The sequence below is a fragment of the Lissotriton helveticus genome, chromosome 4_1, assembly GCF_964261635.1.
Source record: "Lissotriton helveticus chromosome 4_1, aLisHel1.1, whole genome shotgun sequence".
NCBI classification, from domain to species: Eukaryota; Metazoa; Chordata; class Amphibia; order Caudata; family Salamandridae; genus Lissotriton; species Lissotriton helveticus.
The window spans coordinates 962,202,300-962,219,302 of record NC_136063.1 but is presented as its reverse complement, the minus strand read 5'-3'; positions in this window follow the sequence as shown (position 1 = coordinate 962,219,302).

Here is a 17,003-nt window from a genome sequence, read left to right as displayed (position 1 = left end):
TTGGCATCTTATGGTGTGTTTCTCCTTTTTGTATTCTGACCTCCCAGTTCTGACTCTGTTTGTGCTGGCTTAGTGTTTCTGTGCACTTTTCTCACTGCTCATCAGTGGTAAAGTGCAAGTGCTCCTGTGGTAAAATGTCTTATGGTAAGTGTTTCCATGATCGGCCTGTGTGATTTATATGTCAGTCCCTAGTAAAGTGCACTGCATGTGCCAGGGCCTGTAAATCAAATACCGTTGGTGGGATGCAGCATGGGATTGTGCCACCCACACGAATGGCCCCTAAAAGGTAACTCAGACCCGCCATTGCAGAGTATGTACGCAGTTTGTAACTGCCATATCGACTTGGCCAGTGCATACACTTGCCAGTCCCTCACCAACCCTTTTCTTACATGTCAGCCACCCCTAAGGTAGGCCCAAGGTACCCCTGTGGGCCGGGTGCCGTGTATGTGACAGGTAGGACATGCCCTGGTGTGTATGGCATGTCTTGATAGTGAGCCATGGCCAATTTCGTTTTTAGGCATAGGACGGAATGGAGAGTTTGTTTATAACCTCTTATAAACATAACTGGCCCGGGGAATTACGTAGGAAAATAGAGTTTTGTATGCCTGAACTCAGAATCTAAAGACGTATCTTTTAGTAAAGGTGATCTTTTACCGTCTGTGTTTGAAATACCACTTTTAGAAAGTATGTATTTTCTTGCTCAGTCATCCTGTGTGCCTCTGCTGGAATGTGGATTGCCTGTCTGGGTTTTGGATGACAGAAGGCTCGGGGAGCCGGAGTGGCTCCAGATAGTCTAGGTGGGTCAGGAAAGGGCTGAATAGACCTGGGCTGCAATTGGGGAAGGGGAAGGAGATTTCCTTGCACATCAAAGGGTCTGGTCTGACCATGCCATCTCCACCTTGTCAGGAAGTCACACTTGAGAAGGCAGAACTGGTTTTGACTGGGCACCGACACTCTCTGCCCAAGAGATCAGAGGATTTTGGGATATAAATATTGGGGCCCAGACCCCTGATGTTTAGAACTCTTTTAGATCAAGAAGACTGCTAAGAAGAAGAGCTGGAGAAGCTCTGAGCTTTGCTGTGTTGGCCTGCAGCGGTTGCTTCTGTCTTTCTTGGGCAGTGGAAGGACTGGACTGAACTTTCTGCAATCTACTTTTGTGAGTTTCTCCAAGGGCTTGAGGTAGAGCTTGCCCCTGTTCAAGAAGTCTCAGGAACAGCAAAGACTTCAAGCTCTTCTGCCCTCAACACTGGGGACTGTGTGTTTTGTACTGCAACAGAGGAAAAAGCAACCAGACGCCGCCTACTACGCCGCGGCTGACTCCGTGTCCTGAAGGCACCGCAGAGGGCACCACCGCAATGCCGCACCGCGAACCTGGACTCACCGACGCCGCCTGCTGATGCCGCCACCAAGCCGCTGCTTGCACCGTGAACTGTGGGCACTGCACTCTGCACCGCCTTGCTTCACAACGACACCTTTGTATCCCCGACGACGCCGCTCCACGCCAAAATCTACACCCCTGCTTGCACTGTGGTTCGAGATCAACACTCGTAAAGTTACACGAGGCACCGCCCTCATCCCGCTCCGCAGTCTTGGTCTACCGACGCCGGCACCATTGACTCCAGTTCGTCAGCCGATGACAGTGCATTAGCCACGACAACGCCGCTGCTTGTACCACGATGAGCACCGCCTTCACCTCGCACCGCCACCCTGGTCTCACCGACGACACCATTTGATGCAGCCACCAAGCCGCTGCTCACACCACGACTTGAGGGCACCGCACGCCACACCACTGCACTTCGCACCGCAGCACCCGACGCCAGCGCTCCTGACTTCAACAGAGGGGAGTTCGACCTGCAACGCATGTGACTTCAAGGGCCCCGACCACTCCTGCACTGATCTCCGGAAGCAACACCTGTGGGCACCGTGCTTTCGGAAGAAAGGTCGCCGACGCCCTGCATTTCTAAAAGGTACTGTTTGCGGGTCTTCCCCACACCATAGCTGGCCCGGGACACCGTGGTCAGCCAGAACTGTTTGGATTTGTTTGCTTACAATGCCGTGATAGCCCCGGATGGAGCTATCAACATCAAGGAACTTTTTTTCAAGCAAATTTTGATAATTGAAGATTTTTAAGTATGGTATTGTGGTTTTTTATTCTTTTTGGTCTTGTCTTAAATATATAAAAATATTGGATATTTTTCTAAACTGGTGTGGTGTCCTTTTGCAGTGCTTACACTGTATTACGGTTAGTTATGTGCAAATGCTTTACACACTGCCTTTAACATTAGCCTGACTGCTCGTGCCAAGCTACCAAGGGGGTGAGCAGGGGTTATTTTAGGAGTGTAACTCCCTTATCCTGACTAGAGTGGTGGTTTCTCCCCGACTTTGGCACATGCCCTAGCCAAACAAAAATCCCATTTCTAACAGTAATTTAGTGCAAAAAAATCGAGGTACAACAATCCGCCCCCCACATCCATCGGCCAGTGTAGAAGCATCAATAGTCAGTAGCATGATACAGAGGAACATGAACAAGGAGGGACATGTATGGGCATGATGTGAAAAGGGTATTGGGTAGGAGACACCTGCCGGAGGAACAGGACACCAATCGTAGAGTGGTGGTAGCAGGGATGTGTAGAAGATAGAGATAGCCACCAGGTACTAGTTTAGGAGGTTCCCAACAGGGTGCATCTAAATTTGTCCAATAGGGCATGGATGTATAGTACCCGGATCTTGTTGAACAGAGGCAGTAAATGGTTTGCTACTGCTGTTAACTTCTTCATTTCCTGTAAGTCCCAGAGTTTGTGGAACCAGTCAAGGTGTGTAGGGATTGCTTCTGAATCCCATCAGGAAAGCAGTATCTGCTTAACGACCCCCAATGCCAAAGTGATCACGCACCCTTTAACAGACTTCAGGGGGTACGTCTAAAGGTTGGGGAGGCCCACCAAGACATAGCTGGGAAACCTGGGGAAATCAGTGCCAAATATGTCATTCACAGCAGTCAGCACCTCATTCCGGAAAGATTCCTATCTTGGGGCTTTTCCATAACAGGTGGGTAGGAGTGTCTCGCTTCCCGCAATGTCGCCAGCATGCGCTATCCTTATTTTTTTCCCACTGTGCAAATCTAGATGGAGTAAAGTATCAGTAATGTGCAATCTTCAAGAACATTTTCTTACTGGAAGTGTTACGGGCAGATGCACTGGCGCAGTGGAGGATGTTCCTCCACTCCTTATCAGTAAAGGTACGCTAAAATTCCACCTCCCACCTTCGCCGAGCGGGTGACTTTGCCGGTTTCCGTGTGGTGGTAAGGAAGGTGTAAATATCCGAGTGGATGTGTTTGTCAGAAGAACGCGTAAGGAGCCATTTCTCGAATGGGGAAGCGGTCAACTGGCTTGTGGGCGAGCCAGGCCTGTGTCAGCCAGTGACGAATGGCTATGTATTGCTAGCAGGCTGTGGATGGGATACCGAAGGCCAACTGGATCTGGGAAAAATCCATAAGGCCATTGACGTCAAATAGGTCACCTATTCGTTTTGAATTAGCCTCCTGCCAAACAGCAAATGTGGAACCGTCATGCGCAAGCTGCACTTTGTCCCAAACTTCCACAGTGGCTCAGAGTACCGGTGATATGTAGACATCGGTAGACATCGGCCTGGTGGGGTTTCGGTAGCCATGGAGGCTTTCAGATAGGAATACCTTCCACCACCTGGTTGATTAAGCACCAATGTTTTTCAGTACTAGGCCAAGACCACCCCACAATATATTGCAGTTGTGCTTCCTTATTCTAGCATTTCAGAATAGGAACCCCCAAGAGGCCCTCCGACTGAGAGAGATATGCCTGAGATTTAGCCATCCATGCCTTATACCATCCCAAATAAAGTCCCAGATGAGGGTCTGTAATTTATCGAGGAGCCGCTAGGGGGTTGGAGAGGCAAGGTTTCCATTATGTATAGGATTTTCGGTAGGAGCTGACCAGAAGGAATAGTGTTCAGCCCATGCTACAGTAAACAAGCGTTTGCAATGCAATAGGTCTCGCATTAGGAAAGCTTGAGCTATTGTTATTGTAAATGACACATTTTTTATTTATGTTTTGTTTTTGAAAATAGCGAAATTAATAGCTTTGTCATTTACAATGCCAATAGTTATAACTTTCGCAAATGTGACACCTATAGCATTTGTAATACAATATGTCTTGTATGTACGTGACTTACATGTATTGATATTACAAATAACAATGGCTTTTAATTTTTCTCAATAATTAATACTTAAATAAACGTTATAGTAATTTATAATGGCAATAGCTTAAAGCTTTGTAAATAACTTTTGTGAAGATTGTGTTCAGTGTATTTTATTGTGACGAAAATCCAAGAACAGAAGTGAAATATTAACATATTTTTGTTACATTTGTAATAAAGCTTGAAACATTGAGAGAACATATTTGAACCAGGTGTTGTTGAATGGTTGCACAAATTAATGCTGTGGTGGCGCTGAGTGATGTGATGGCCAACGAGTGATGCTGTGGCGTTCAGTGATGCTGTGGTAGCGCATAGTGATGTTGTGGTGCCCCTGAGTGATGCTGTGGTGGTACGGAGAGATGCTGTATGCTATGCTATGCTATGTTTTGCTATCCTATGCTTCGATTTGTTATGCTATGATATGCTGTGTTTTGTTATGCTATGCTATGCTATGTTTTGTTATGCTATGCTATGTTTTGCTTTGCTATGCTGTTATGTTTGTTGTGCTATGCTGTTATGTTTTGTTGTGCAATGCTATGTTTTGGTGTGTTTGATTATGCTATGCTTTGTTTTGCTATGCTATGTTTTGTTATGCTATGCTGTTTTGGTATGCTATGCTATGCTTTATTGTGTTTTGCTATGTTTTGTTTTGTTATGCTATGTTTTGTTTTGCTATCCTATGCTTTGTTTTGTTATGCTATGCTATCTTTTGTTATGCTATGCTGGTGAGGATGTGAGAGTGAGGGTGAGTGAGGGTGAGTGAGGGTGAGGGGGTGTGAGGATGAGGGGGTGTGAGGGTGAGTCAGGGCGAGGGTGTGTGAGGGTGAGAGGGTGTGAGGGTCTGTGAGTGAGTGTGTGAGGGTGTGTGAGGGGCGTGAAGGAGTGTGAGGGTGTGTGAGAGTGAGGGTGTGTGGGTGTGTGAGGGTGAGGGTTTGTGAGGGTGAGGGTGAGAGAGGGAGTGAGGGGGTGTGAGGGTGAGTGAGGGGGTGTGAGGGTGTGAGGGGGTGTGAGGGTGAGTGAGGGGTGTGAGGGTGAGTGAGGGTGTGAGGGTGTGTGAGGGTGAGGGGGTGTGAGGGTGAGGGTGTGTGTGGGTGAGGGTGTGTGTGGGTGAGGGTGTGTGTGGGTGAGGGTGTGTGAGGGTGAGGGTGTGTGAGGGTGAGGGGGTGTGAGGGGATGTGAGGGTGAGGGAGGCTGAGGGGTGTGAGGGTGAGTGTATGGGGTTGTGAGGGTGACGGTGTGGGGTTGTGACGGGGTGAGATGGTGTGAGGGAGGGTGAGAGGGTGTGAGGGAGGGTGAGGGTGACAGTGTGAGGGTGTTTGAGGGTGAGGGGGTGTGAGGGTGAGGAGGTGTGAGGATGAGCGGGTGTGTGATGGGGGTGGGTGAGGGGGTGAGGATGAGGGGGTATGAGGGGGTGTGATGGTCATTCTCCTGTGCAGCTGGTGAGTGTGTATGCATGTACAAATGCATGTGTGGTGTAACGTGTATCTTTGGCGATAGGTATGCGTTTCTATATGTGCATGCACTGCAGTCGGCATGTCCAACCCACACTTTGGCCTTCATAAGTCAAGGTTGTTCTAAAAATTTCGAACTAGGATTTTCTGCCCCATTGTGTGACCTCACAAAAGTGCCGGTTCAACGCATAATGGGAGATATCTATCGTGAGGAGGGATCCTTTACATAAAAAAGCCATCCTATGAATATTTTAGACCCTTACCTCCATAATGGTAGCAATAGCATAATATGGCACTTCTTGCCATGCCTGAATGTGAAAATCCCTGGTGAAATGGTGACGGACATTCTGTAGGCATCCTTGATATCATTGTTGCCCTTTCAAACATAGGGGGTCATTATGATTGCGGAATTCCCGCATCCTCCGGGCCGGTGGAAGCCACCGCCGGCCCGGAGGATGCGGGAAAACCGCAGCGGAGCCTCCACAGACCCACCACCAAATTAGGATGGCTGGTGGGTCTGATAATCTGTCCACAGCTTTTCCGCCGCGGTCGGAAGGCGACCGCGGCGGAAAAGCACTAACATGTCTGGTGGTGTCTATCAGACACCGCCAGGCATATTAGGATGTCTGCAATTCTATGCTTTTCCGCCGTGAAAAAGCATACGGACCTTCACTTCGGAGGCCCGTTGCGGCCCCCCTGGGTGAAGGGGTGGTGGGGGTGCACATGGGGGGTACCTATGGTACCCCCCTGCATTTGCGTGCACAATGCAGCAGGCACCGCGCGGTGCATGCCGCTTTGTGCACGCAAATGCTGTGCATGCATTTTTTACATTGGGGCGGGTGCAGCTTGAAGCTGCACCCGCCGCAATGTTAGAGATAGAGGATGTGACCGCCACCCTGGCGGTCACATCCTAATCAGATCGGAGGGAACGCCGCAGCCCATGCGGACGTTCCCGCCTCCTCAGGGGTCGCGGACGGACTCAAGTCCGTCTGCGATCCTAATCGACCCCTAAATACGGAATTGGCATATGTTGCCATTACTTGGTGTTTCATGGGCATAAATTCGATTATTGTGGCCAATCTCCGGCACAAAGAGGTCTTTCCTGACATCGGATGGCTACTCTGGCAGGTGATGGGTATTCAAGGCCTGTAATTGCAATACAAGGGCGGTAGGTGTTGATGTGTACCTGATGTGAGCACTCGAAGAGCATGACAAACTCCAATTTGGAGTCTCAAATAATTGAGAAAATTATTTGAGACTTCAACGTATTGAAAATGGATATTTCAGTGATAATTTTGCGGATTTTGGGACACACAGCGGATGAGATTTCTGCCAGCACCTATAATCAATAAATCATTCATCATCTAAAATCTTTATTAAAGCTAAATAAGCCTTTGTGATATGGACTCAGACTGTGGCTACATTTCCAACTTGGCCACTATGGGGAGTCAGCACACTCAACCCTCCCAGATGTCATTTCAGCAACCACCGAGCATGATGAATTTACGGCAGTAATTAAGCTGGCACCTAAAACGCATTTGTTTTGTTTGGGATAGCAAAAGATGCTAAGTAGTTTCTCCTGAGCTCACCCACTTTTTTGCTCCTAATTTTGGTTTCAAATTTCTCATGTGACCGTCACATTCACCACGGAGGCCCCCGCCCAAAGGCTGCTAAGCATTATTAGTGGCATTTGGATGGTTGGATTAAATTACTGCCAGAACCATTGCCACTGAAGGCATGTCTGCAGACAGGCCAGACATTTCTAAAGTGTTGGACATTGGTTATTTAATCAGCACCTGCCGGTATGTGCCATTAGTCAGAGTAAATTGCGGCTGGACGAAGGACACAGAAATGTTAATTTAAGCCTGCATGTTTAATGGAAAAGACAGGCTGCAACTATACAAGTCACACAACGTTTTAACAATGCATGTGTGCGCAGTGTAACCGGATTCCTCAAGAGATAAAATTATGAGAAACCTTCACGAGCAGGACGTGCACAAACTACTGGAAGTTTGAATGCTTAAAAACAGCTTTGACACTTAAAAGACAATTTCATCCGACCTCGGTACAGATGAGCAGTCTGTTTATACATGCCATGTTTTCATTATCCAATGGAAGTGTGGCAGGTAGGAGTTAAAGATGTGCAACCGGCATTCATAAAGGCTTTTCGCTGAAACGCGTCTGCCTGCGCATGAGTTTTAGAGGCACAAAATAGAAGCTGCACTGAGACTTTGCCAAACACCGGATGAGTCGGGCTGCTGTAAAAGCTTATATTGGGATGTGAGTACAAACAAGCAACCAGTAAACTTGTCCGTCCTAGATAAACAAACGCATTTTAAAACAAGAGGTGCTAATGCTACCCGCTATGCGTCTGAGATGCCACGGAGTGCTAGCAGAAGTCAGGCAGCCTTCGTTGGGACGTGGGCGGGGCCTGCAAAGAAACAGGATGGAACTGCCGGGAGAACGTCCCGGAACCCTGCACGCTGAATGCTGGCTGCCGAGGGACACGCGGAAAGAGCACGGTGAGTGGTGGGTGGGTGGTGTGTACGTGCGTGTGTCTGTGTGTGTTCGAGTGTGTGTGCGCGTGTGTCTGTTTAAGGGGGTGTGCGTGTGTGTATGCAGTGTGTGTGTGTGCCTGTGTGTGCGTGTGCATGCATGTGGCTGTGTATGTGCCATGCGTGAGTGTGGCTGTGTATGTGTGTTTGCACACGGGAATCTGAGGCAGGAGATGGGCACGGCGCCGGCCTGGACGTGCGCATTCACCGATACCAATCGCCGCGCGTGCCCGACCCCTGTCTCAGATTCCCAGGAGACGGGCAACATTAGTTGTCAAGCTGGACGCAATGTTTCGCATTGCTTTTCTCCAGCTCGACCTAAAAAGGGTTCATGTTCCTTTTGTAATCAATGTTAGCAATGTTGCTCAAACCCTAACAGGATACTGTTCGTTTGTAAGGCAAATCAGTATACAAAGAGAATGCAGTTCCCAAGATTGTCTGATGGGGGAACACCATTAGTGTCTTATCCATGACAAAGGTGGTCAGTGGAATGTGAATATTTCAGCAAGAGCCCTCATTGGGCATCTCCAGTGCTACAATGCCCAACAGTCCCCTCAAGGGAGCTCTTTGCCAGAGATCTTTATAATGATTGGCATTAGCAAGCTAGGAGTGTAGGTTGGAGGGGAAGTAAGTGAAGAGTTAAAAATGACCAAGAGCCTCCTAATCACTACTGTTTGATAATGGTTTATCTGATCATGGTTAAACAAAAGTTGAAACTAGATCGGGAATAATGTTCCTTCTTGTTTATCTCAAAGGATCAAGTTAAGTAAGGGTCAACGTATTTCTTTCCAAAACCTGAGTCAAAAAGGATCTGTGGCAATTCATAAGGACCATTAAATATCCTAATCTATGGGGAACTGGAACAGGTTTCCAAATTGGTGAAGTGCCCAATCCAAATGACCTCCTGTATAGTGTGGCTAACCAATACCTCTTGCAAGTCATGAAGAGATGGGAAGAATCAACCCTATCTGAGTAGTATTCAGGCCCCTTAGGTATTGCAGAAATACCCTCTCTTTGTGTGGTCTGTCCTCAAGCACGGTATATACCGGTGACCTGCCCCCTCTCTGCAATCCTGGAGGTCCTGGAGGATAGGTTACTCTGTCACAACAATGTCAGATATCCCATCCTCCTTATTACAAGTGCATTATATCCTATGGCCCTTATAAGAGGGCAAATGGGACATCCGTCACTTTTGTGATGTAGTAACCTGTCCACCAAACTCTAAACTAGAACAAGCAATTTGCTACCAACAGAGGAAATGTACATGTCAGGTGACTTAATTAAACTTGATGAGACATTGGGTACTCGTTACATATTCATTACACTGGGTCTCTGATATAGCAAGGCAAAGCTGGCTTTAGGGTGGTGCAACCATTGAAGCCACACCTGGTATCAAGCTTGGGAGGTGAGGGGGAGCTGTGTTTACAAATAACCTAATAGTTTAAAACCACCTACTTCAAAGTTTCTTGTGTATCCAGCAGTTTTCATGCAACAATAAAAAGGTAAAGATAACACTGGTGATTAATGTCCTGCTGAAGAGAGATCAGTTTATCTAGTGACATTTTTGATTCACCATAAAGTAACACTGAGGATTAATATGCTTGCTGCAAAGAACTTGTACTTTGCAGATCATAGAACTGTGTTTTATGTGGATAGCTCAGCGGGTTACTGTTTTTGTCACGGAAATGCTTATGTTACTTGCAGTTCATCATTTACAATCCTAATATAACACAGTGACCTCGGAACTGTCATCAAAGAGCTGCATGCAAACTGTATGGTATAGGTTACAACGTTAGGTTTTCCCCAGTCTTTCATTATCCTAATGTTGCTAAAAAGGTTTTGTTTGGATAGAAATACATTCTTACTAGTAAAGCCAGTCCCAACCACTATGGTACATTTAAATCCTGAGTTTGTGCTTCTCCAAACCAAGCGCTCCTAAAATATATTGAGTACAAGTATAGATGATATGTGATTTCTACACCTTGTAATCCTCAATGTTTTATGTGCCATTTTCTATAGACTGATTAACACACTTATTGATCATTTTCTTTGTATATATGTGTGTGATTTAAAGTGTTCTGATACCCTACAATATTATGAGTAGTGCTATAAAGCAAATTAACTGTACGTGAGAGAGGGGCCATGGAGAGATGAGTGGCACAGTTGGAGGGTGGTTGTGAGGGATTCCATGGATAAGGAGGTCATTGGAGGGGTATCCAAAAAAGATTGTTGAACTGGGTGTCACAAGTGCTAAAGCCAGCCCTCTATCAAGGAGAGCTCTACATTCTGCTTTTTACTTACAAAAGGACTGGTCTTAATCACTGGACATCCAAATGCAGAGTTAGAAGAACCTGACAGATGACCAATGCCAGAAGCAGACATTTAGAAAGTTGGTATAGAACAGTGGTGCCCACCAATCAGCTCTGCTCTAAACCATGCATTTGCTGCATAAACTATTAGATAAGTGCAACAACTAAGGGGTCATATTGACCAATGAATTGTGTTGCCCTTTCCCCACACAAGGGGGCACAAGGGCGACGTAAATACTAAGTTAGATTTATAAAGCCACGCAAGGCCACCATGTATGGGCCTGTGTGGCTTGCTAAATCTAGAGTAACGCACCACAGCACAAATCACTGCATTGGGTTACTTTGCCCCAGGGAAGTATTCCATGGGTGGAGTGTGAGTGTGCTCACACTCCACCCATGCATTTTGGTGCATTCTCAGATTTACCATTACTGGTAGACCTGGGAATGTGTCAAAATGCTACGCCTCCCAGATGAGGCGTAACGAGGAGAAATATCCTTATATTAAAGGAAGGAGATTGCATGGGAAAATCTCTTTAAGGGAATGGTGTCCGATACAGAAGTTGTACTCTTCGGCCTGTCTGTTCAGTAGCAAAAGGCGCTGCTGACGCAGAGAAGTAAATAGGCCGGTACTCGAGACGGGCTGTGTGCTTTCTTCCTAATACTGCTGATGTGTGAAGGCACTCTTGTAACATGGTGTCAGAAGTATACCAATAAGATGGCAATGAGAGGCAGATGGAAATAAGAAGAGTTACATTTCCCCCACATTATTCTGTGACCTTATCAAATCAAATTCCATTTATGAAGCACTATGTTCGCCCAAAGGGCATCTAGACACTGAGATAGCTAGAAACCGGGAAACGTCTGCTGACACTACTCTCCATAGTAACGTATCCTCAACTAACCAAATAGAAAGGTCTTCAGGGTCTTCCGAAAGCTCATGTAGAATTCCATTGACTTATTCTTTAGCAGAGATTATTCCTCGTGTGCGGTCCTAACTGGGATAATACCCTGCCTCCCACTCTCTTATTAATTCTCGGAACAATGAATATTAATTTGGACTTGGAGCACAGATTCCTCTGTGACTTCTGCAGGTGGAACGTATTTGCTAGAGGGGGTTTTCCATCCCTCGATACACCCTAACATCAGGCACATAGTTTTAAAGATGGGTCTGACTGGGAGTCAAGGCAAGTCATCTCTAGGTTGCGAAATATGATCAACTGTCCCCCAGTCCGCCAGCAATGCTAACAGAATCCTTTGTAATGTATCCGCTCCAGAGATCCTTCAGGGAGCCAAGTTGCTCAGGCTGCAACAATCCATTGTAGACAATATACATGCTGACACTACAAAATGATTGCAACTGCTTTGGTAGAAAACTCCGGGGAGTGCTTACTTTGTACTTCTGCTACAAATGTGACAATTCTGACTGTTTGAGGCGCCAAAGCTTTAAGAATGGCTTGTGTATTTGTTGTTTTAATGCATATTTATTGAATTAACAAACAACTGTTTTTCAGCTCATCTTTAAATTACACAAGCAGCACCACCAGGTGGCAGCTGTTATAAGTTCAGGTTCCAGCAATTAAGAGCCAATGCTGACGCTGAGCACCGGAAACACCGGCTCAAATTAAGTACTGTCTCCAGGTTTTCTAAATGAAAAGAAGTAGTGAAAAGCAAGAGGAAGTTAATCTGTTTGGCCATGGACCTTTGCTCAACTACTGCCGAACTGAGGATTATTGGTCGAGACCAGGTTCATTTCTGTGCTAATGCTGAGGCAGCTGTGCACTATGTGAACAGCCTGTAATTGACAAACTATACTGTCTGGGTTGTCCCCCTAATTAACTGGAAACTGGAATACTTTACTCAACTGCAGCTTTGGTATCTATGCAGATTTTTTATTAAAGGTGTTCAGCTGATATCAATAAGGCATTGTTGTGACATGTGAACTATTATTTACCGCCTGGCAACATCTGATTTTCATTCATGTCTTTTACTTAGTTCTCTCTTTCCTTACCTTCTTGAGGGGTGTGGTGACTTGACATAACATCAGGAGGGCTCCACTCTGCAACCTATTTGGAAGCTATGACATGGCACTGACTGGGCCCCTCAAGTTGTGCTCTGGTCTGTTCTTGCCATTTTCCCCTTTGAAAGGGGACTTCTGGGGCTCACAAGGAGGAGAAAGGATTATATGGGACATTTCTAAAGGAAAGGTGGCGCGGGAGAGCACAGCAAGTTATCCTGCGGTGCCGCCTTGCATCAAAAGGGCAGAAATGCTCCATATTTATCCAATACGGTGCATTTCTGTCCTTTCCCCCTGTGATGGCATCGTTTCAGCAGCCTAGCACCAATGCAGGGACTCTTGCACCATGGTGCAAGTGTGCCTGTGGGGCAGATAGAATTGTTTTTGTCAGGAAGGGATACCTTCCCGCACAAAAACAATCCTGAGAGGCAGAATGCAGCACACTTAGAAAGAGGAAGTAACCAGAAGAAATAAAGATAGTTCTCTTTTATGCCTCACCTGGGGAGGTGCAACTATTGGTGCATTCCCAGCTTACTAAGTTTGGCAAATCTGGGAATTTGTCAAAAAGCTTGAGATTTGCATGGGAGCACCCACCGTACCGCCCACGGAATGCCTCCCTTGAGCAGAGTAATCCAACGCAGCGTTTTGCACTGCCTTGCCTTACCTCATATTTATGAAGCCATTCAAAGACAAAAAGGTTTGCGTTGTGCATGTATCACATTGCGTGTTGCAAGCATGACACAAAGCCCTCATAAATATGCCCCTATGTCCATATGGGCTGCCGCCTTGGCATTGTAGACTGCTCCCAACTGTTGGTCGCACTGCTCCTCAGGACTAGCCGGCACAACATGGCTTCTTGAACTGTTCTTTGTGGAACACTCAGTGGATCTTAGTGGACAGCATACTGTGTACTTGAGGGTAAGGTCTGGGTTTTTGTGGCAGACTCCTTACAGACTAGAGTGTTTACTGCACTTCTCACCACTGCGTAATGAGCATGTTGCTCGAGCTGCTTATATATGCATGATCATTGCTCACTCTTCTTAATCTTTTTATGGATCTCTACCCTCCAGAGCCATCTTCAAGCCATGACACCCACGCTCCACCCTTGAAATGCCTTCTCAAGGCAGAGTAACGCAAGGCAGCTTACGCTGCCTTGAATTACTTCAGATTTACCAAGCACCAGACCAAGTACCAGAGGGCCACGCAAGGTGGCCTTGTATTGCTTGGTAAATCTGACTTTAGTGACGGTTTGCACTTGCATTACCTGCTTGACACAAGGGCAATGCAACACTATAATAAATCTGCCCTCAAGTTGTTCTTCTGAGTGAATGATGAGTGGGTAGAGAATGACTGCATGTTATGCAACACTTCTAAATTCTGTGTTCGCAGTATATGAATTTTAAGTGAGTGTGACATTCTTAGGTCTGTTTGGAGCTCTATAGAGTGTCTGAAGAGTCATTTGAAGGGGCTACAGGACAGCTATCCCACTATGGGGCTCTGTTACATCAGGTTAGAGACATTCTGCAGATATTTTGTAAGGCTGAACAGTGAGAGACCAAGTACCTGCACCACAAGGTCTCAGGCAGATGATACGTCACAGATGGTATATGTCTGGGGTATTTTCTTGCTCAGTCTATGTGAAAGCAAAGGGAGCATAATGAAACCTTTAAAATTGTAGATGAGGATAGTGAGGTCTGTAGGGAGGGGCTCTGTATTGTGGAGACTTTTAAAGGCTACTATAATTCGCTAAATACCTACTGTTTAGCTAAGACCTGCATGTGTATTGCATTTTATCTCGATCAGGTCACCTGTCTTTGTTGGCTGAAGAGACATGAGCTGTGAACTTTCAGATAATGCATGGCAGGACCAAGGTCTTGATAGCAGCGGTGCTAAGTTCTATAAAGAATACTCAGTTCTTATCATTCCTTATATCCACCAAATGTTTGATGTTGCCCACTCTACAGGTCAGCTACTAGGACTGTATTGATCACCCTGCTTTTAAAACCTTAGAAGCCATGCAGCTAATGTTTTGCATACAGGCCCTTATCCATAGTTAATACGTAAAATAATATATAAGCTAAAATTCAGACCAGTGGAATGTTCCCGCATATGCCATATCATGTGTTGCTTGATCTTTCAGGTGTATTCCTGAGAGATCAATGCAGAATAATTTGAGATGCCTTTACCCCCCTTTATCTAAATGGGGATCCACAACTTCCAACAGTACTTACAACTGTAGATGCTTAAAAGGTGTTTGACTCAATTGAGGGGCATTTTTCTCTTTGAAGTCCTGAGGCAGATGGGCAATCGACAATGATTTCTTTCCTTGGTCCATTTTTTGTATGCTCCCCCCATGGCTAGGCGTTTGTCAATAATGGCCTCATTATCCATCCTGATAGAGGCATTAAAACACAGGTGACCTCTTTCTTCCTTGTTATTTGTTCTGTCAATTGAGCTTCTAACTTGTCTAGTTTACGAGTTTACATGCTTACAGGAGCATCATGATCTCCTCACACAGCTACATCATTAGTTTATATTCTGGCAGTGAACTCTTGCATGTCATAAGCCCTCAGGATAATTTACCCCCAATCATAGATAACAGAGGAGTATATACAGGCCCTCATATCAATTGGAACAAATACGAGCCTTTGTCTTTGACTTCTGCAACTCAGCTGGTGGGGGACGGTTGAGGCTTTAATTGATTGCCCAATAATGTAAAGTAACTTGGGATAGTACTCTCCACAAACATGTGTTCTTTATTTGAGAATGATTACCTTGCTGCATTGTGTTCCCTTGTAGCTGAGATCAATTCCTCTGTACAATTGCAATTATTCATGATTGGCCCTATATCCTTGGGTAAAATTATATTGATCCCTAAATTGCCATATATATTTTAGAATATCACAATTTGTATTCCCAAGAGCTTCTTTTCTCGACTGAGGTCTGCCATAAGAATGGTTGGTCTAGTCTGTAAAGTCCACAAGAATGAGTTATGAATGACTCATTAAAGATTACACAGGGTTAATTGCATGATTTTGAGGGCTACTGACTCATCGCACAAGCTGGGTTCACTCAGTTCTATAGTTGCCCTATAGTTTCCTTACCACATGTCGATAATGAGAGAGCAGGGGGTGTGGTCTGGCCATGTCAGCAGACGGCTGCTTAGCTCCAGAGCTCCGCGCTGTGGAGAGCCCCGGATGGCGACGGCCGCTTCTAAAATGGAAGGGTTGTCATCCTGACCTTCGGTCTCGGCTAGCGGAAAGTCCCGATACACAAATTAGTGAACAGTCTGTGATTAGGTTTTTTAGTGTTCAGAAAATAGGCGCTCAACTTGTTACGGTAAAATATTAGTTGACCGAATATCGTAGTAGGTGCTTCTTGGCCAGAGGAAAACCCTAACCTCTGTAATGAAAGAAGGGCAGAGACCTCCCTTTCGTTCTGTTTAGGCAAAAGGTCCAGAGCACACAATATGTATCTGTAGACTGGTTTGTTGTTAGAGTACTGTTAGTAGGGATAGATCAAACCAAGCGTAAGTTTTCAAAAGTTTTATTCACCAGCAGCGTTCACCACTTGGGAATCACTGCAAATATCACTCAAGCCGACACGTGTTCCGTCACAACATGTGGCTTTGACTCTTCAGGGCTGATCTTAGTGATCAAGGCGCGTGGTCGGGAAACCGGTGATAATTCCAACCCGGTCCTTATCGGGTGGTTTATAATTTTCGAAAGGGCGGCACCAGTCGGGTTGCCGAAGCCGATTCGTTGGTGGAGAATTTGTTATATATACAAATTCCGTCGAGCAGAGGCCGTGTTAAGCCTGTATACTGACGTCGATGAGCGGCACTCGGCAACCGACGCTCATCGACGTCAGTATACAGGCTTAACACGGCCTCTGCTCCACGGAATTTGTATATATAACAAATTCTCCACCAACGAATCGGCTTCGGCAACCCGACTGGTGCCGCCCTTTCGAAAATTATAAACCACCCGATAAGGACCGGGTTGGAATTATCACCGGTTCCCCGACCACGCGCCTTGATCACTAAGATCAACCCTGAAGAGTCACAGCCACATGTTGTGACGAAACACGTGTCGGCTTGAGTGATATTTGCAGTGATTCCCAAGTGGTGAACGCTGCTGGTGAATAAAACTTTTGAAAACTTACGCTTGGTTTGATCTATCCCTACTAACAGTACTCTAACAACAAACCAGTCTACAGATACATATTGTGTGCTCCCGATACACAAATGCTGCAACTCCTGTGCCGCGGAACACTCCCTGTAAAACCCTGGATGGTCCCAACTGCGGACGGCTGATCGTCATTCAGAAAGGATGGCCATTTTTGAGAGACGTGAATCATGAGGTAAACCCTACAATCAACGCCTCAAGCGAGGCAGGATACCCTTTGACTCCAATACCCTAATTTTTTACAGAGTTTTGGTATTGGG